Raw genomic sequence first — 20,618 nt, 5'->3', positions numbered from 1 at the left:
GGTAGTGTGGCCGAGCGGTCTAAGGCGCTGGATTTAAGCTCCAGTCTCTGACAGAGGCGTGGGTTCGAATCCCACCGCTGCCATTTCTGCTGACCTTCTCCAATCGCGCAGCTGGTTGAAATGCTGTTTCGACCCCTGCTGCGTTTCTGTTTAAAACAGAAGCGAAATGGGTTTGCTTCCCGGGCAATTAATTGTGGTGTGTGAAAGTGCCGAATTTGGCGAAGCGTCTGTGCTGTCATGATCGTGTTCGCCTCCCGCAGCTCTTCTGTTGCTTTACGTTCCAGGCGAGTTGAATTTTAATGGAACCGAATGGAGACTGTTATTTCATCGCTGTTGTGAAACAAAGTACTACGGTGACTCGACTCGTCGTTATTTGGTTTTCTGGCCAATGAAAAAATCGTTCCAATGCATTTCGATGTCATATGTTATTGAATTTCTCCCATTTCCTTCATCTCCGTCCTGGAGACATCGGAAGGGAAAGGTAATCTAGCCGAGACTGTGATTGGTGAAATTCACTTTTTATGGCCCATTCTTATTATGTTCTTTCTTTCTCTCTTTTCAGCATTGTCCGGGAAGTGGTGGTGCACTCAGGCTCCTGTATGTTTGAAAGAGTAGTTTGGAATTGCCCTGTTGTTAGTTGTGAGATTACTTTATGGCTCATGCCCCGGACTGTCTCACATTTAGCATTCATGCTCGCTGTGTCTGGAAATACATTTGGTTTGCCAGTTTTGTTTGTGTTCCGTGTTAAATGCTTTCCGTTTTGCGATTCTCTCAATAAATTACGAGTTAACAGGGTTTCTGAGGTAACTTCCAGCTGCAAAAATCCTGAACTGAGAATCTGCGAAAATTTCCCAGAGTATGGTCAGTCGGAGCAAAAGTAAGGAAGTCGTTCGTTTCTGCAGCGATTCACAATGCTACCGTTCCCGTGAGCAGTCGAACAGGCTATATGATTGTGCCGCAGACTGCGACGGCAAGCTCCGCTAAAGGGTGATCCTTTAATGCCGGTGTAAGCAACACAACGTTATTAGGGCACACCGCGTGGAAACAGATACTTCGGTGTATCTCGTCCATGCTCAGCACATAGCCAAAATTAAACAAGTCCCATTAAACAACGAGCGATTGGAAACAGAAAGGTGAAAAGTAGAATGGCTTCAACTTTCAGTGCTTGAACAAATCTGCTCTCGTAGTGAAATGTAATGCAACTCCATTTAATTACTGTGCAAAGCATTGTCAAGTTTTTCTCCAACCTGGTTCTGATCATATGCCATTCTGTTTGAGAGTGTAGTTCCCGCCTTCTGATCCTTCCATGAAAAGCAGCACCGCATTTGCATTCCTTGCGCAGGTTTGCCCGGTTCAAAGACAGGGAAGAAGCTGATGCTCTGGTATCACAGCGCACCACGGATTCCTGAACTAGTCTGTCTGTCAAATGTACCCCCAAAGTCGTCTCTGAAAGACCTCATTTGGAAGCTGTCTGTCGTTATTCAACGTACGAGAGTTGGCACCAGAGGTCCTGAATCATGTTTTGGAGCAGTTCGCACGGAAGTGGCTCATTCAATCAGCAACAGCAATGAAAGAAATTACACTCTCAGAGGAACCTCTGGACCTATGCTTTCACAGCGTCGCTAGTATTAAGGTGCGCCCCGAGATCTAAGCCACGTTGGAAGTGAGACGGAGGAATCGACAGAGAGGCTACAGAATGACATCGCATCCATTTGGATTTCTTTAAATCACTGACGAGCAGGAAAATGTAAACGGGGAGGGCGAGTGGGGAAGTGAGGCAGTAGCAGCTCTGGTGAAATTCCTTCTTTGTGATTCGCTCAGCAACCAGAGACGTGAAGGTGACTCAGGCGTGAGAGCTCTTCACATCGAGAACAAAAAGCACTCACGGGCAGTTAGCACCTCTTCCGGAGAGTGGGGTGGGGTGAGGTAATTCCCTTTTGACTTCTCTGACTATGTTCAGAAACTGCCTTTTAGATTGAGGTGAACAGAGACTGCATTTCTTAAAAGCACCATGGAATTTATCAAACTTTATTGTGTCGCTTCCTTTCGATTCCCACACAGGTTTCCAACTCAGTTGGTATCCATGTGGCTCATATCCAGGTGTGAACATCTCTGCAGCGAATTGCACGGTTAAGGCAAAAAGGTAAGGAAAGTGGCATCTCGAATTGGCTCCGAGGTCAGAGCATCCTCGCAATGTGATCTGTCGTTCTCGGATTGTAATGCTACCTCCGGTTTTAGGGTGGAGAACATTCTTTGGGACTCTTATTCTGCAAGACAGACACAGTGACTGAAACTATGCTGCACGTTATGATTTGGAACACGGGCTGCTCAGCTTTGTGCATTTTCCCTGTAGTCCGGTGTGTTTCATGTTCCGTGTAAACGTGAAAGTTGTCCTGTTTCGAGCAATGGGTGAAATCATTTATCAATGCAAGAATCGAAATTGCAGTCATGTCAAGCAGCTCATGGTAATTTGACCAAATCATAACCGATCGTGTGTTCTCACGCACTCACAGATGCATTTGGAGCTGAAAAGAGTCTGAGAAGATCGACTCAGCTTACCATTGATTTTTGTCTGGATTGATGGGTATCATTATCTGCTGCGAAATTGTCATTGTAGCCGGGCACATCCCAGTAGCTGTGCGAGTCGGAGAGGGATCATGGAACCCTTTTAACGTGACTTTGCATCTGTTGTTTTGCAGGAGCACAATTGGAAGTGCAAGAAAATGGGCAGCGCTAGTGGCTGGCTGGTAGTGTGGCCGAGCGGTCTAAGGCGCTGGATTTAAGCTCCAGTCCTCTGACAGAGGCGTGGGTTCGAATCCCACCGCTGCCATTTCTGCTGACCTTCTCCCACCGCGCAGCTGGTTGAAATGCTGTTTCGACCCCTGCTGCGTTTCTGTTTAAAACAGAAGCGAAATGGGTTTGCTTCCCGGGCAATTAATTGTGGTGTGTGAAAGTGCCGAATTTGGCGAAGCGTCTGTGCTGTCATGATCGTGTTCGCCTCCCGCAGCTCTTCTGTTGCTTTACGTTCCAGGCGAGTTGAATTTTAATGGAACCGAATGGAGACTGTTATTTCATCGCTGTTGTGAAACAAAGTACTACGGTGACTCGACTCGTCGTTATTTGGTTTTCTGGCCAATGAAAAAATCGTTCCAATGCATTTCGATGTCATATGTTATTGAATTTCTCCCATTTCCTTCATCTCCGTCCTGGAGACATCGGAAGGGAAAGGTAATCTAGCCGAGACTGTGATTGGTGAAATTCACTTTTTATGGCCCATTCTTATTATGTTCTTTCTTTCTCTCTTTTCAGCATTGTCCGGGAAGTGGTGGTGCACTCAGGCTCCTGTATGTTTGAAAGAGTAGTTTGGAATTGCCCTGTTGTTAGTTGTGAGATTACTTTATGGCTCATGCCCCGGACTGTCTCACATTTAGCATTCATGCTCGCTGTGTCTGGAAATACATTTGGTTTGCCAGTTTTGTTTGTGTTCCGTGTTAAATGCTTTCCGTTTTGCGATTCTCTCAATAAATTACGAGTTAACAGGGTTTCTGAGGTAACTTCCAGCTGCAAAAATCCTGAACTGAGAATCTGCGAAAATTTCCCAGAGTATGGTCAGTCGGAGCAAAAGTAAGGAAGTCGTTCGTTTCTGCAGCGATTCACAATGCTACCGTTCCCGTGAGCAGTCGAACAGGCTATATGATTGTGCCGCAGACTGCGACGGCAAGCTCCGCTAAAGAGTGATCCTTTAATGCCGGTGTAAGCAACACAACGTTATTAGGGCACACCGCGTGGAAACAGATACTTCGGTGTATCTCGTCCATGCTCAGCACATAGCCAAAATTAAACAAGTCCCATTAAACAACGAGCGATTGGAAACAGAAAGGTGAAAAGTAGAATGGCTTCAACTTTCAGTGCTTGAACAAATCTGCTCTCGTAGTGAAATGTAATGCAACTCCATTTAATTACTGTGCAAAGCATTGTCAAGTTTTTCTCCAACCTGGTTCTGATCATATGCCATTCTGTTTGAGAGTGTAGTTCCCGCCTTCTGATCCTTCCATGAAAAGCAGCACCGCATTTGCATTCCTTGCGCAGGTTTGCCCGGTTCAAAGACAGGGAAGAAGCTGATGCTCTGGTATCACAGCGCACCACGGATTCCTGAACTAGTCTGTCTGTCAAATGTACCCCCAAAGTCGTCTCTGAAAGACCTCATTTGGAAGCTGTCTGTCGTTATTCAACGTACGAGAGTTGGCACCAGAGGTCCTGAATCATGTTTTGGAGCAGTTCGCACGGAAGTGGCTCATTCAATCAGCAACAGCAATGAAAGAAATTACACTCTCAGAGGAACCTCTGGACCTATGCTTTCACAGCGTCGCTAGTATTAAGGTGCGCCCCGAGATCTAAGCCACGTTGGAAGTGAGACGGAGGAATCGACAGAGAGGCTACAGAATGACATCGCATCCATTTGGATTTCTTTAAATCACTGACGAGCAGGAAAATGTAAACGGGGAGGGCGAGTGGGGAAGTGAGGCAGTAGCAGCTCTGGTGAAATTCCTTCTTTGTGATTCGCTCAGCAACCAGAGACGTGAAGGTGACTCAGGCGTGAGAGCTCTTCACATCGAGAACAAAAAGCACTCACGGGCAGTTAGCACCTCTTCCGGAGAGTGGGGTGGGGTGAGGTAATTCCCTTTTGACTTCTCTGACTATGTTCAGAAACTGCCTTTTAGATTGAGGTGAACAGAGACTGCATTTCTTAAAAGCACCATGGAATTTATCAAACTTTATTGTGTCGCTTCCTTTCGATTCCCACACAGGTTTCCAACTCAGTTGGTATCCATGTGGCTCATATCCAGGTGTGAACATCTCTGCAGCGAATTGCACGGTTAAGGCAAAAAGGTAAGGAAAGTGGCATCTCGAATTGGCTCCGAGGTCAGAGCATCCTCGCAATGTGATCTGTCGTTCTCGGATTGTAATGCTACCTCCGGTTTTAGGGTGGAGAACATTCTTTGGGACTCTTATTCTGCAAGACAGACACAGTGACTGAAACTATGCTGCACGTTATGATTTGGAACACGGGCTGCTCAGCTTTGTGCATTTTCCCTGTAGTCCGGTGTGTTTCATGTTCCGTGTAAACGTGAAAGTTGTCCTGTTTCGAGCAATGGGTGAAATCATTTATCAATGCAAGAATCGAAATTGCAGTCATGTCAAGTAGCTCATGGTAATTTGACCAAATCATAACCGATCGTGTGTTCTCACGCACTCACAGATGCATTTGGAGCTGAAAAGAGTCTGAGAAGATCGACTCAGCTTACCATTGATTTTTGTCTGGATTGATGGGTATCATTATCTGCTGCGAAATTGTCATTGTAGCCGGGCACATCCCAGTAGCTGTGCGAGTCGGAGAGGGATCATGGAACCCTTTTAACGTGACTTTGCATCTGTTGTTTTGCAGGAGCACAATTGGAAGTGCAAGAAAATGGGCAGCGCTAGTGGCTGGCTGGTAGTGTGGCCGAGCGGTCTAAGGCGCTGGATTTAAGCTCCAGTCTCTGACAGAGGCGTGGGTTCGAATCCCACCGCTGCCATTTCTGCTGACCTTCTCCCACCGCGCAGCTGGTTGAAATGCTGTTTCGACCCCTGCTGCGTTTCTGTTTAAAACAGAAGCGAAATGGGTTTGCTTCCCGGGCAATTAATTGTGGTGTGTGAAAGTGCCGAATTTGGCGAAGCGTCTGTGCTGTCATGATCGTGTTCGCCTCCCGCAGCTCTTCTGTTGCTTTACGTTCCAGGCGAGTTGAATTTTAATGGAATCGAATGGAGACTGTTATTTCATCGCTGTTGTGAAACAAAGTACTACGGTGACTCGACTCGTCGTTATTTGGTTTTCTGGCCAATGAAAAAATCGTTCCAATGCATTTCGATGTCATATGTTATTGAATTTCTCCCATTTCCTTCATCTCCGTCCTGGAGACATCGGAAGGGAAAGGTAATCTAGCCGAGACTGTGATTGGTGAAATTCACTTTTTATGGCCCATTCTTATTATGTTCTTTCTTTCTCTCTTTTCAGCATTGTCCGGGAAGTGGTGGTGCACTCAGGCTCCTGTATGTTTGAAAGAGTAGTTTGGAATTGCCCTGTTGTTAGTTGTGAGATTACTTTATGGCTCATGCCCCGGACTGTCTCACATTTAGCATTCATGCTCGCTGTGTCTGGAAATACATTTGGTTTGCCAGTTTTGTTTGTGTTCCGTGTTAAATGCTTTCCGTTTTGCGATTCTCTCAATAAATTACGAGTTAACAGGGTTTCTGAGGTAACTTCCAGCTGCAAAAATCCTGAACTGAGAATCTGCGAAAATTTCCCAGAGTATGGTCAGTCGGAGCAAAAGTAAGGAAGTCGTTCGTTTCTGCAGCGATTCACAATGCTACCGTTCCCGTGAGCAGTCGAACAGGCTATATGATTGTGCCGCAGACTGCGACGGCAAGCTCCGCTAAAGAGTGATCCTTTAATGCCGGTGTAAGCAACACAACGTTATTAGGGCACACCGCGTGGAAACAGATACTTCGGTGTATCTCGTCCATGCTCAGCACATAGCCAAAATTAAACAAGTCCCATTAAACAACGAGCGATTGGAAACAGAAAGGTGAAAAGTAGAATGGCTTCAACTTTCAGTGCTTGAACAAATCTGCTCTCGTAGTGAAATGTAATGCAACTCCATTTAATTACTGTGCAAAGCATTGTCAAGTTTTTCTCCAACCTGGTTCTGATCATATGCCATTCTGTTTGAGAGTGTAGTTCCCGCCTTCTGATCCTTCCATGAAAAGCAGCACCGCATTTGCATTCCTTGCGCAGGTTTGCCCGGTTCAAAGACAGGGAAGAAGCTGATGCTCTGGTATCACAGCGCACCACGGATTCCTGAACTAGTCTGTCTGTCAAATGTACCCCCAAAGTCGTCTCTGAAAGACCTCATTTGGAAGCTGTCTGTCGTTATTCAACGTACGAGAGTTGGCACCAGAGGTCCTGAATCATGTTTTGGAGCAGTTCGCACGGAAGTGGCTCATTCAATCAGCAACAGCAATGAAAGAAATTACACTCTCAGAGGAACCTCTGGACCTATGCTTTCACAGCGTCGCTAGTATTAAGGTGCGCCCCGAGATCTAAGCCACGTTGGAAGTGAGACGGAGGAATCGACAGAGAGGCTACAGAATGACATCGCATCCATTTGGATTTCTTTAAATCACTGACGAGCAGGAAAATGTAAACGGGGAGGGCGAGTGGGGAAGTGAGGCAGTAGCAGCTCTGGTGAAATTCCTTCTTTGTGATTCGCTCAGCAACCAGAGACGTGAAGGTGACTCAGGCGTGAGAGCTCTTCACATCGAGAACAAAAAGCACTCAAGGGCAGTTAGCACCTCTTCCGGAGAGTGGGGTGGGGTGAGCTAATTCCCTTTTGACTTCTCTGACTATGTTCAGAAACTGCCTTTTAGATTGAGGTGAACAGAGACTGCATTTCTTAAAAGCACCATGGAATTTATCAAACTTTATTGTGTCGCTTCCTTTCGATTCCCACACAGGTTTCCAACTCAGTTGGTATCCATGTGGCTCATATCCAGGTGTGAACATCTCTGCAGCGAATTGCACGGTTAAGGCAAAAAGGCAAGGAAAGTGGCATCTCGAATTGGCTCCGAGGTCAGAGCATCCTCGCAATGTGATCTGTCGTTCTCGGATTGTAATGCTACCTCCGGTTTTAGGGTGGAGAACATTCTTTGGGACTCTTATTCTGCAAGACAGACACAGTGACTGAAACTATGCTGCACGTTATGATTTGGAACACGGGCTGCTCAGCTTTGTGCATTTTCCCTGTAGTCCGGTGTGTTTCATGTTCCGTGTAAACGTGAAAGTTGTCCTGTTTCGAGCAATGGGTGAAATCATTTATCAATGCAAGAATCGAAATTGCAGTCATGTCAAGCAGCTCATGGTAATTTGACCAAATCATAACCGATCGTGTGTTCTCACGCACTCACAGATGCATTTGGAGCTGAAAAGAGTCTGAGAAGTTCGACTCAGCTTACCATTGATTTTTGTCTGGATTGATGGGTATCATTATCTGCTGCGAAATTGTCATTGTAGCCGGGCACATCCCAGCAGCTGTGCGAGTCGGAGAGGGATCATGGAACCCTTTTAACGTGACTTTGCATCTGTTGTTTTGCAGGAGCACAATTGGAAGTGCAAGAAAATGGGCAGCGCTAGTGGCTGGCTGGTAGTGTGGCCGAGCGGTCTAAGGCGCTGGATTTAAGCTCCAGTCTCTGACAGAGGCGTGGGTTCGAATCCCACCGCTGCCATTTCTGCTGACCTTCTCCCACCGCGCAGCTGGTTGAAATGCTGTTTCGACCCCTGCTGCGTTTCTGTTTAAAACAGAAGCGAAATGGGTTTGCTTCCCGGGCAATGAATTGTGGTGTGTGAAAGTGCCGAATTTGGCGAAGCGTCTGTGCTGTCATGATCGTGTTCGCCTCCCGCAGCTCTTCTGTTGCTTTACGTTCCAGGCGAGTTGAATTTTAATGGAACCGAATGGAGACTGTTATTTCATCGCTGTTGTGAAACAAAGTACTACGGTGACTCGACTCGTCGTTATTTGGTTTTCTGGCCAATGAAAAAATCGTTCCAATGAATTTCGATGTCATATGTTATTGAATTTCTCCCATTTCCTTCATCTCCGTCCTGGAGACATCGGAAGGGAAAGGTAATCTAGCCGAGACTGTGATTGGTGAAATTCACTTTTTATGGCCCATTCTTATTATGTTCTTTCTTTCTCTCTTTTCAGCATTGTCCGGGAAGTGGTGGTGCACTCAGGCTCCTGTATGTTTGAAAGAGTAGTTTGGAATTGCCCTGTTGTTAGTTGTGAGATTACTTTATGGCTCATGCCCCGGACTGTCTCACATTTAGCATTCATGCTCGCTGTGTCTGGAAATACATTTGGTTTGCCAGTTTTGTTTGTGTTCCGTGTTAAATGCTTTCCGTTTTGCGATTCTCTCAATAAATTACGAGTTAACAGGGTTTCTGAGGTAACTTCCAGCTGCAAAAATCCTGAACTGAGAATCTGGGAAAATTTCCCAGAGTATGGTCAGTCGGAGCAAAAGTAAGGAAGTCGTTCGTTTCTGCAGCGATTCACAATGCTACCGTTCCCGTGAGCAGTCGAACAGGCTATATGATTGTGCCGCAGACTGCGACGGCAAGCTCCGCTAAAGAGTGATCCTTTAATGCCGGTGTAAGCAACACAACGTTATTAGGGCACACCGCGTGGAAACAGATACTTCGGTGTATCTCGTCCATGCTCAGCACATAGCCAAAATTAAACAAGTCCCATTAAACAACGAGCGATTGGAAACAGAAAGGTGAAAAGTAGAATGGCTTCAACTTTCAGTGCTTGAACAAATCTGCTCTCGTAGTGAAATGTAATGCAACTCCATTTAATTACTGTGCAAAGCATTGTCAAGTTTTTCTCCAACCTGGTTCTGATCATATGCCATTCTGTTTGAGAGTGTAGTTCCCGCCTTCTGATCCTTCCATGAAAAGCAGCACCGCATTTGCATTCCTTGCGCAGGTTTGCCCGGTTCAAAGACAGGGAAGAAGCTGATGCTCTGGTATCACAGCGCACCACGGATTCCTGAACTAGTCTGTCTGTCAAATGTACCCCCAAAGTCGTCTCTGAAAGACCTCATTTGGAAGCTGTCTGTCGTTATTCAACGTACGAGAGTTGGCACCAGAGGTCCTGAATCATGTTTTGGAGCAGTTCGCACGGAAGTGGCTCATTCAATCAGCAACAGCAATGAAAGAAATTACACTCTCAGAGGAACCTCTGGACCTATGCTTTCACAGCGTCGCTAGTATTAAGGTGCGCCCCGAGATCTAAGCCACGTTGGAAGTGAGACGGAGGAATCGACAGAGAGGCTACAGAATGACATCGCATCCATTTGGATTTCTTTAAATCACTGACGAGCAGGAAAATGTAAACGGGGAGGGCGAGTGGGGAAGTGAGGCAGTAGCAGCTCTGGTGAAATTCCTTCTTTGTGATTCGCTCAGCAACCAGAGACGTGAAGGTGACTCAGGCGTGAGAGCTCTTCACATCGAGAACAAAAAGCACTCAAGGGCAGTTAGCACCTCTTCCGGAGAGTGGGGTGGGGTGAGCTAATTCCCTTTTGACTTCTCTGACTATGTTCAGAAACTGCCTTTTAGATTGAGGTGAACAGAGACTGCATTTCTTAAAAGCACCATGGAATTTATCAAACTTTATTGTGTCGCTTCCTTTCGATTCCCACACAGGTTTCCAACTCAGTTGGTATCCATGTGGCTCATATCCAGGTGTGAACATCTCTGCAGCGAATTGCACGGTTAAGGCAAAAAGGCAAGGAAAGTGGCATCTCGAATTGGCTCCGAGGTCAGAGCATCCTCGCAATGTGATCTGTCGTTCTCGGATTGTAATGCTACCTCCGGTTTTAGGGTGGAGAACATTCTTTGGGACTCTTATTCTGCAAGACAGACACAGTGACTGAAACTATGCTGCACGTTATGATTTGGAACACGGGCTGCTCAGCTTTGTGCATTTTCCCTGTAGTCCGGTGTGTTTCATGTTCCGTGTAAACGTGAAAGTTGTCCTGTTTCGAGCAATGGGTGAAATCATTTATCAATGCAAGAATCGAAATTGCAGTCATGTCAAGCAGCTCATGGTAATTTGACCAAATCATAACCGATCGTGTGTTCTCACGCACTCACAGATGCATTTGGAGCTGAAAAGAGTCTGAGAAGATCGACTCAGCTTACCATTGATTTTTGTCTGGATTGATGGGTATCATTATCTGCTGCGAAATTGTCATTGTAGCCGGGCACATCCCAGCAGCTGTGCGAGTCGGAGAGGGATCATGGAACCCTTTTAACGTGACTTTGCATCTGTTGTTTTGCAGGAGCACAATTGGAAGTGCAAGAAAATGGGCAGCGCTAGTGGCTGGCTGGTAGTGTGGCCGAGCGGTCTAAGGCGCTGGATTTAAGCTCCAGTCTCTGACAGAGGCGTGGGTTCGAATCCCACCGCTGCCATTTCTGCTGACCTTCTCCCACCGCGCAGCTGGTTGAAATGCTGTTTCGACCCCTGCTGCGTTTCTGTTTAAAACAGAAGCGAAATGGGTTTGCTTCCCGGGCAATGAATTGTGGTGTGTGAAAGTGCCGAATTTGGCGAAGCGTCTGTGCTGTCATGATCGTGTTCGCCTCCCGCAGCTCTTCTGTTGCTTTACGTTCCAGGCGAGTTGAATTTTAATGGAACCGAATGGAGACTGTTATTTCATCGCTGTTGTGAAACAAAGTACTACGGTGACTCGACTCGTCGTTATTTGGTTTTCTGGCCAATGAAAAAATCGTTCCAATGAATTTCGATGTCATATGTTATTGAATTTCTCCCATTTCCTTCATCTCCGTCCTGGAGACATCGGAAGGGAAAGGTAATCTAGCCGAGACTGTGATTGGTGAAATTCACTATTTATGGCCCATTCTTATTATGTTCTTTCTTTCTCTCTTTTCAGCATTGTCCGGGAAGTGGTGGTGCACTCAGGCTCCTGTATGTTTGAAAGAGTAGTTTGGAATTGCCCTGTTGTTAGTTGTGAGATTACTTTATGGCTCATGCCCCGGACTGTCTCACATTTAGCATTCATGCTCGCTGTGTCTGGAAATACATTTGGTTTGCCAGTTTTGTTTGTGTTCCGTGTTAAATGCTTTCCGTTTTGCGATTCTCTCAATAAATTACGAGTTAACAGGGTTTCTGAGGTAACTTCCAGCTGCAAAAATCCTGAACTGAGAATCTGGGAAAATTTCCCAGAGTATGGTCAGTCGGAGCAAAAGTAAGGAAGTCGTTCGTTTCTGCAGCGATTCACAATGCTACCGTTCCCGTGAGCAGTCGAACAGGCTATATGATTGTGCCGCAGACTGCGACGGCAAGCTCCGCTAAAGAGTGATCCTTTAATGCCGGTGTAAGCAACACAACGTTATTAGGGCACACCGCGTGGAAACAGATACTTCGGTGTATCTCGTCCATGCTCAGCACATAGCCAAAATTAAACAAGTCCCATTAAACAACGAGCGATTGGAAACAGAAAGGTGAAAAGTAGAATGGCTTCAACTTTCAGTGCTTGAACAAATCTGCTCTCGTAGTGAAATGTAATGCAACTCCATTTAATTACTGTGCAAAGCATTGTCAAGTTTTTCTCCAACCTGGTTCTGATCATATGCCATTCTGTTTGAGAGTGTAGTTCCCGCCTTCTGATCCTTCCATGAAAAGCAGCACCGCATTTGCATTCCTTGCGCAGGTTTGCCCGGTTCAAAGACAGGGAAGAAGCTGATGCTCTGGTATCACAGCGCACCACGGATTCCTGAACTAGTCTGTCTGTCAAATGTACCCCCAAAGTCGTCTCTGAAAGACCTCATTTGGAAGCTGTCTGTCGTTATTCAACGTACGAGAGTTGGCACCAGAGGTCCTGAATCATGTTTTGGAGCAGTTCGCACGGAAGTGGCTCATTCAATCAGCAACAGCAATGAAAGAAATTACACTCTCAGAGGAACCTCTGGACCTATGCTTTCACAGCGTCGCTAGTATTAAGGTGCGCCCCGAGATCTAAGCCACGTTGGAAGTGAGACGGAGGAATCGACAGAGAGGCTACAGAATGACATCGCATCCATTTGGATTTCTTTAAATCACTGACGAGCAGGAAAATGTAAACGGGGAGGGCGAGTGGGGAAGTGAGGCAGTAGCAGCTCTGGTGAAATTCCTTCTTTGTGATTCGCTCAGCAACCAGAGACGTGAAGGTGACTCAGGCGTGAGAGCTCTTCACATCGAGAACAAAAAGCACTCAAGGGCAGTTAGCACCTCTTCCGGAGAGTGGGGTGGGGTGAGCTAATTCCCTTTTGACTTCTCTGACTATGTTCAGAAACTGCCTTTTAGATTGAGGTGAACAGAGACTGCATTTCTTAAAAGCACCATGGAATTTATCAAACTTTATTGTGTCGCTTCCTTTCGATTCCCACACAGGTTTCCAACTCAGTTGGTATCCATGTGGCTCATATCCAGGTGTGAACATCTCTGCAGCGAATTGCACGGTTAAGGCAAAAAGGCAAGGAAAGTGGCATCTCGAATTGGCTCCGAGGTCAGAGCATCCTCGCAATGTGATCTGTCGTTCTCGGATTGTAATGCTACCTCCGGTTTTAGGGTGGAGAACATTCTTTGGGACTCTTATTCTGCAAGACAGACACAGTGACTGAAACTATGCTGCACGTTATGATTTGGAACACGGGCTGCTCAGCTTTGTGCATTTTCCCTGTAGTCCGGTGTGTTTCATGTTCCGTGTAAACGTGAAAGTTGTCCTGTTTCGAGCAATGGGTGAAATCATTTATCAATGCAAGAATCGAAATTGCAGTCATGTCAAGCAGCTCATGGTAATTTGACCAAATCATAACCGATCGTGTGTTCTCACGCACTCACAGATGCATTTGGAGCTGAAAAGAGTCTGAGAAGATCGACTCAGCTTACCATTGATTTTTGTCTGGATTGATGGGTATCATTATCTGCTGCGAAATTGTCATTGTAACCGGGCACATCCCAGCAGCTGTGCGAGTCGGAGAGGGATCATGGAACCCTTTTAACGTGACTTTGCATCTGTTGTTTTGCAGGAGCACAATTGGAAGTGCAAGAAAATGGGCAGCGCTAGTGGCTGGCTGGTAGTGTGGCCGAGCGGTCTAAGGCGCTGGATTTAAGCTCCAGTCTCTGACAGAGGCGTGGGTTCGAATCCCACCGCTGCCATTTCTGCTGACCTTCTCCCACCGCGCAGCTGGTTGAAATGCTGTTTCGACCCCTGCTGCGTTTCTGTTTAAAACAGAAGCGAAATGGGTTTGCTTCCCGGGCAATTAATTGTGGTGTGTGAAAGTGCCGAATTTGGCGAAGCGTCTGTGCTGTCATGATCGTGTTCGCCTCCCGCAGCTCTTCTGTTGCTTTACGTTCCAGGCGAGTTGAATTTTAATGGAACCGAATGGAGACTGTTATTTCATCGCTGTTGTGAAACAAAGTACTACGGTGACTCGACTCGTCGTTATTTGGTTTTCTGGCCAATGAAAAAATCGTTCCAATGAATTTCGATGTCATATGTTATTGAATTTCTCCCATTTCCTTCATCTCCGTCCTGGAGACATCGGAAGGGAAAGGTAATCTAGCCGAGACTGTGATTGGTGAAATTCACTTTTTATGGCCCATTCTTATTATGTTCTTTCTTTCTCTCTTTTCAGCATTGTCCGGGAAGTGGTGGTGCACTCAGGCTCCTGTATGTTTGAAAGAGTAGTTTGGAATTGCCCTGTTGTTAGTTGTGAGATTACTTTATGGCTCATGCCCCGGACTGTCTCACATTTAGCATTCATGCTCGCTGTGTCTGGAAATACATTTGGTTTGCCAGTTTTGTTTGTGTTCCGTGTTAAATGCTTTCCGTTTTGCGATTCTCTCAATAAATTACGAGTTAACAGGGTTTCTGAGGTAACTTCCAGCTGCAAAAATCCTGAACTGAGAATCTGGGAAAATTTCCCAGAGTATGGTCAGTCGGAGCAAAAGTAAGGAAGTCGTTCGTTTCTGCAGCGATTCACAATGCTACCGTTCCCGTGAGCAGTCGAACAGGCTATATGATTGTGCCGCAGACTGCGACGGCAAGCTCCGCTAAAGAGTGATCCTTTAATGCCGGTGTAAGCAACACAACGTTATTAGGGCACACCGCGTGGAAACAGATACTTCGGTGTATCTCGTCCATGCTCAGCACATAGCCAAAATTAAACAAGTCCCATTAAACAACGAGCGATTGGAAACAGAAAGGTGAAAAGTAGAATGGCTTCAACTTTCAGTGCTTGAACAAATCTGCTCTCGTAGTGAAATGTAATGCAACTCCATTTAATTACTGTGCAAAGCATTGTCAAGTTTTTCTCCAACCTGGTTCTGATCATATGCCATTCTGTTTGAGAGTGTAGTTCCCGCCTTCTGATCCTTCCATGAAAAGCAGCACCGCATTTGCATTCCTTGCGCAGGTTTGCCCGGTTCAAAGACAGGGAAGAAGCTGATGCTCTGGTATCACAGCGCACCACGGATTCCTGAACTAGTCTGTCTGTCAAATGTACCCCCAAAGTCGTCTCTGAAAGACCTCATTTGGAAGCTGTCTGTCGTTATTCAACGTACGAGAGTTGGCACCAGAGGTCCTGAATCATGTTTTGGAGCAGTTCGCACGGAAGTGGCTCATTCAATCAGCAACAGCAATGAAAGAAATTACACTCTCAGAGGAACCTCTGGACCTATGCTTTCACAGCGTCGCTAGTATTAAGGTGCGCCCCGAGATCTAAGCCACGTTGGAAGTGAGACGGAGGAATCGACAGAGAGGCTACAGAATGACATCGCATCCATTTGGATTTCTTTAAATCACTGACGAGCAGGAAAATGTAAACGGGGAGGGCGAGTGGGGAAGTGAGGCAGTAGCAGCTCTGGTGAAATTCCTTCTTTGTGATTCGCTCAGCAACCAGAGACGTGAAGGTGACTCAGGCGTGAGAGCTCTTCACATCGAGAACAAAAAGCACTCAAGGGCAGTTAGCACCTCTTCCGGAGAGTGGGGTGGGGTGAGCTAATTCCCTTTTGACTTCTCTGACTATGTTCAGAAACTGCCTTTTAGATTGAGGTGAACAGAGACTGCATTTCTTAAAAGCACCATGGAATTTATCAAACTTTATTGTGTCGCTTCCTTTCGATTCCCACACAGGTTTCCAACTCAGTTGGTATCCATGTGGCTCATATCCAGGTGTGAACATCTCTGCAGCGAATTGCACGGTTAAGGCAAAAAGGCAAGGAAAGTGGCATCTCGAATTGGCTCCGAGGTCAGAGCATCCTCGCAATGTGATCTGTCGTTCTCGGATTGTAATGCTACCTCCGGTTTTAGGGTGGAGAACATTCTTTGGGACTCTTATTCTGCAAGACAGACACAGTGACTGAAACTATGCTGCACGTTATGATTTGGAACACGGGCTGCTCAGCTTTGTGCATTTTCCCTGTAGTCCGGTGTGTTTCATGTTCCGTGTAAACGTGAAAGTTGTCCTGTTTCGAGCAATGGGTGAAATCATTTATCAATGCAAGAATCGAAATTGCAGTCATGTCAAGCAGCTCATGGTAATTTGACCAAATCATAACCGATCGTGTGTTCTCACGCACTCACAGATGCATTTGGAGCTGAAAAGAGTCTGAGAAGATCGACTCAGCTTACCATTGATTTTTGTCTGGATTGATGGGTATCATTATCTGCTGCGAAATTGTCATTGTAGCCGGGCACATCCCAGCAGCTGTGCGAGTCGGAGAGGGATCATGGAACCCTTTTAACGTGACTTTGCATCTGTTGTTTTGCAGGAGCACAATTGGAAGTGCAAGAAAATGGGCAGCGCTAGTGGCTGGCTGGTAGTGTGGCCGAGCGGTCTAAGGCGCTGGATTTAAGCTCCAGTCTCTGACAGAGGCGTGGGTTCGAATCCCACCGCTGCCATTTCTGCTGACCTTCTCCCACCGCGCAGCTGGTTGAAATGCTGTTTCGACCCCTGCTGCGTTTCTGTTTAAAACAGAAGCGAAATGGGTTTGCTTCCCGGGCAATGAATTGTGGTGTGTGAAAGTGCCGAATTTGGCGAAGCGTCTGTGCTGTCATGATCGTGTTCGCCTCCCGCAGCTCTTCTGTTGCTTTACGTTCCAGGCGAGTTGAATTTTAATGGAACCGAATGGAGACTGTTATTTCATCGCTGTTGTGAAACAAAGTACTACGGTGACTCGACTCGTCGTTATTTGGTTTTCTGGCCAATGAAAAAATCGTTCCAATGAATTTCGATGTCATATGTTATTGAATTTCTCCCATTTCCTTCATCTCCGTCCTGGAGACATCGGAAGGGAAAGGTAATCTAGCCGAGACTGTGATTGGTGAAATTCACTATTTATGGCCCATTCTTATTATGTTCTTTCTTTCTCTCTTTTCAGCATTGTCCGGGAAGTGGTGGTGCACTCAGGCTCCTGTATGTTTGAAAGAGTAGTTTGGAATTGCCCTGTTGTTAGTTGTGAGATTACTTTATGGCTCATGCCCCGGACTGTCTCACATTTAGCATTCATGCTCGCTGTGTCTGGAAATACATTTGGTTTGCCAGTTTTGTTTGTGTTCCGTGTTAAATGCTTTCCGTTTTGCGATTCTCTCAATAAATTACGAGTTAACAGGGTTTCTGAGGTAACTTCCAGCTGCAAAAATCCTGAACTGAGAATCTGGGAAAATTTCCCAGAGTATGGTCAGTCGGAGCAAAAGTAAGGAAGTCGTTCGTTTCTGCAGCGATTCACAATGCTACCGTTCCCGTGAGCAGTCGAACAGGCTATATGATTGTGCCGCAGACTGCGACGGCAAGCTCCGCTAAAGAGTGATCCTTTAATGCCGGTGTAAGCAACACAACGTTATTAGGGCACACCGCGTGGAAACAGATACTTCGGTGTATCTCGTCCATGCTCAGCACATAGCCAAAATTAAACAAGTCCCATTAAACAACGAGCGATTGGAAACAGAAAGGTGAAAAGTAGAATGGCTTCAACTTTCAGTGCTTGAACAAATCTGCTCTCGTAGTGAAATGTAATGCAACTCCATTTAATTACTGTGCAAAGCATTGTCAAGTTTTTCTCCAACCTGGTTCTGATCATATGCCATTCTGTTTGAGAGTGTAGTTCCCGCCTTCTGATCCTTCCATGAAAAGCAGCACCGCATTTGCATTCCTTGCGCAGGTTTGCCCGGTTCAAAGACAGGGAAGAAGCTGATGCTCTGGTATCACAGCGCACCACGGATTCCTGAACTAGTCTGTCTGTCAAATGTACCCCCAAAGTCGTCTCTGAAAGACCTCATTTGGAAGCTGTCTGTCGTTATTCAACGTACGAGAGTTGGCACCAGAGGTCCTGAATCATGTTTTGGAGCAGTTCGCACGGAAGTGGCTCATTCAATCAGCAACAGCAATGAAAGAAATTACACTCTCAGAGGAACCTCTGGACCTATGCTTTCACAGCGTCGCTAGTATTAAGGTGCGCCCCGAGATCTAAGCCACGTTGGAAGTGAGACGGAGGAATCGACAGAGAGGCTACAGAATGACATCGCATCCATTTGGATTTCTTTAAATCACTGACGAGCAGGAAAATGTAAACGGGGAGGGCGAGTGGGGAAGTGAGGCAGTAGCAGCTCTGGTGAAATTCCTTCTTTGTGATTCGCTCAGCAACCAGAGACGTGAAGGTGACTCAGGCGTGAGAGCTCTTCACATCGAGAACAAAAAGCACTCAAGGGCAGTTAGCACCTCTTCCGGAGAGTGGGGTGGGGTGAGCTAATTCCCTTTTGACTTCTCTGACTATGTTCAGAAACTGCCTTTTAGATTGAGGTGAACAGAGACTGCATTTCTTAAAAGCACCATGGAATTTATCAAACTTTATTGTGTCGCTTCCTTTCGATTCCCACACAGGTTTCCAACTCAGTTGGTATCCATGTGGCTCATATCCAGGTGTGAACATCTCTGCAGCGAATTGCACGGTTAAGGCAAAAAGGCAAGGAAAGTGGCATCTCGAATTGGCTCCGAGGTCAGAGCATCCTCGCAATGTGATCTGTCGTTCTCGGATTGTAATGCTACCTCCGGTTTTAGGGTGGAGAACATTCTTTGGGACTCTTATTCTGCAAGACAGACACAGTGACTGAAACTATGCTGCACGTTATGATTTGGAACACGGGCTGCTCAGCTTTGTGCATTTTCCCTGTAGTCCGGTGTGTTTCATGTTCCGTGTAAACGTGAAAGTTGTCCTGTTTCGAGCAATGGGTGAAATCATTTATCAATGCAAGAATCGAAATTGCAGTCATGTCAAGCAGCTCATGGTAATTTGACCAAATCATAACCGATCGTGTGTTCTCACGCACTCACAGATGCATTTGGAGCTGAAAAGAGTCTGAGAAGATCGACTCAGCTTACCATTGATTTTTGTCTGGATTGATGGGTATCATTATCTGCTGCGAAATTGTCATTGTAGCCGGGCACATCCCAGCAGCTGTGCGAGTCGGAGAGGGATCATGGAACCCTTTTAACGTGACTTTGCATCTGTTGTTTTGCAGGAGCACAATTGGAAGTGCAAGAAAATGGGCAGCGCTAGTGGCTGGCTGGTAGTGTGGCCGAGCGGTCTAAGGCGCTGGATTTAAGCTCCAGTCTCTGACAGAGGCGTGGGTTCGAATCCCACCGCTGCCATTTCTGCTGACCTTCTCCCACCGCGCAGCTGGTTGAAATGCTGTTTCGACCCCTGCTGCGTTTCTGTTTAAAACAGAAGCGAAATGGGTTTGCTTCCCGGGCAATGAATTGTGGTGTGTGAAAGTGCCGAATTTGGCGAAGCGTCTGTGCTGTCATGATCGTGTTCGCCTCCCGCAGCTCTTCTGTTGCTTTACGTTCCAGGCGAGTTGAATTTTAATGGAACCGAATGGAGACTGTTATTTCATCGCTGTTGTGAAACAAAGTACTACGGTGACTCGACTCGTCGTTATTTGGTTTTCTGGCCAATGAAAAAATCGTTCCAATGAATTTCGATGTCATATGTTATTGAATTTCTCCCATTTCCTTCATCTCCGTCCTGGAGACATCGGAAGGGAAAGGTAATCTAGCCGAGACTGTGATTGGTGAAATTCACTATTTATGGCCCATTCTTATTATGTTCTTTCTTTCTCTCTTTTCAGCATTGTCCGGGAAGTGGTGGTGCACTCAGGCTCCTGTATGTTTGAAAGAGTAGTTTGGAATTGCCCTGTTGTTAGTTGTGAGATTACTTTATGGCTCATGCCCCGGACTGTCTCACATTTAGCATTCATGCTCGCTGTGTCTGGAAATACATTTGGTTTGCCAGTTTTGTTTGTGTTCCGTGTTAAATGCTTTCCGTTTTGCGATTCTCTCAATAAATTACGAGTTAACAGGGTTTCTGAGGTAACTTCCAGCTGCAAAAATCCTGAACTGAGAATCTGGGAAAATTTCCCAGAGTATGGTCAGTCGGAGCAAAAGTAAGGAAGTCGTTCGTTTCTGCAGCGATTCACAATGCTACCGTTCCCGTGAGCAGTCGAACAGGCTATATGATTGTGCCGCAGACTGCGACGGCAAGCTCCGCTAAAGAGTGATCCTTTAATGCCGGTGTAAGCAACACAACGTTATTAGGGCACACCGCGTGGAAACAGATACTTCGGTGTATCTCGTCCATGCTCAGCACATAGCCAAAATTAAACAAGTCCCATTAAACAACGAGCGATTGGAAACAGAAAGGTGAAAAGTAGAATGGCTTCAACTTTCAGTGCTTGAACAAATCTGCTCTCGTAGTGAAATGTAATGCAACTCCATTTAATTACTGTGCAAAGCATTGTCAAGTTTTTCTCCAACCTGGTTCTGATCATATGCCATTCTGTTTGAGAGTGTAGTTCCCGCCTTCTGATCCTTCCATGAAAAGCAGCACCGCATTTGCATTCCTTGCGCAGGTTTGCCCGGTTCAAAGACAGGGAAGAAGCTGATGCTCTGGTATCACAGCGCA

At 46.2% G+C, this 20,618-nt stretch overlaps 8 non-coding genes across 8 annotated transcripts; all 8 read left to right on the top strand.

Annotated features, from left to right (window-relative positions):
- Window positions 1–83, top strand: trnal-uaa (transfer RNA leucine (anticodon UAA)). Its single transcript has one exon. It is a non-coding gene; the product is annotated as a tRNA-Leu (tRNA).
- Window positions 84–2,746: 2,663 nt separating this feature from the next.
- On the top strand, window positions 2,747–2,830 carry trnal-uaa (transfer RNA leucine (anticodon UAA)). Its single transcript has one exon. It is a non-coding gene; the product is annotated as a tRNA-Leu (tRNA).
- A 2,663-nt stretch (window positions 2,831–5,493) lies between these two features.
- trnal-uaa (transfer RNA leucine (anticodon UAA)) lies at window positions 5,494–5,576 on the top strand. Its single transcript has one exon. It is a non-coding gene; the product is annotated as a tRNA-Leu (tRNA).
- A 2,663-nt stretch (window positions 5,577–8,239) lies between these two features.
- On the top strand, window positions 8,240–8,322 carry trnal-uaa (transfer RNA leucine (anticodon UAA)). The gene has a single exon. It is a non-coding gene; the product is annotated as a tRNA-Leu (tRNA).
- A 2,663-nt stretch (window positions 8,323–10,985) lies between these two features.
- On the top strand, window positions 10,986–11,068 carry trnal-uaa (transfer RNA leucine (anticodon UAA)). The gene has a single exon. It is a non-coding gene; the product is annotated as a tRNA-Leu (tRNA).
- A 2,663-nt stretch (window positions 11,069–13,731) lies between these two features.
- On the top strand, window positions 13,732–13,814 carry trnal-uaa (transfer RNA leucine (anticodon UAA)). The gene has a single exon. It is a non-coding gene; the product is annotated as a tRNA-Leu (tRNA).
- A 2,663-nt stretch (window positions 13,815–16,477) lies between these two features.
- trnal-uaa (transfer RNA leucine (anticodon UAA)) lies at window positions 16,478–16,560 on the top strand. Its single transcript has one exon. It is a non-coding gene; the product is annotated as a tRNA-Leu (tRNA).
- A 2,663-nt stretch (window positions 16,561–19,223) lies between these two features.
- Window positions 19,224–19,306, top strand: trnal-uaa (transfer RNA leucine (anticodon UAA)). Its single transcript has one exon. It is a non-coding gene; the product is annotated as a tRNA-Leu (tRNA).
- Window positions 19,307–20,618: the final 1,312 nt, after the last annotated feature.

Source organism: Chiloscyllium punctatum, chromosome 41 (genome assembly GCF_047496795.1).
Source record: "Chiloscyllium punctatum isolate Juve2018m chromosome 41, sChiPun1.3, whole genome shotgun sequence".
Lineage (NCBI taxonomy): Eukaryota > Metazoa > Chordata > Chondrichthyes > Orectolobiformes > Hemiscylliidae > Chiloscyllium > Chiloscyllium punctatum.
The sequence above is the reverse complement of the archived record's forward strand: the minus strand, read 5'-3'. Positions and strand labels throughout refer to the sequence as shown.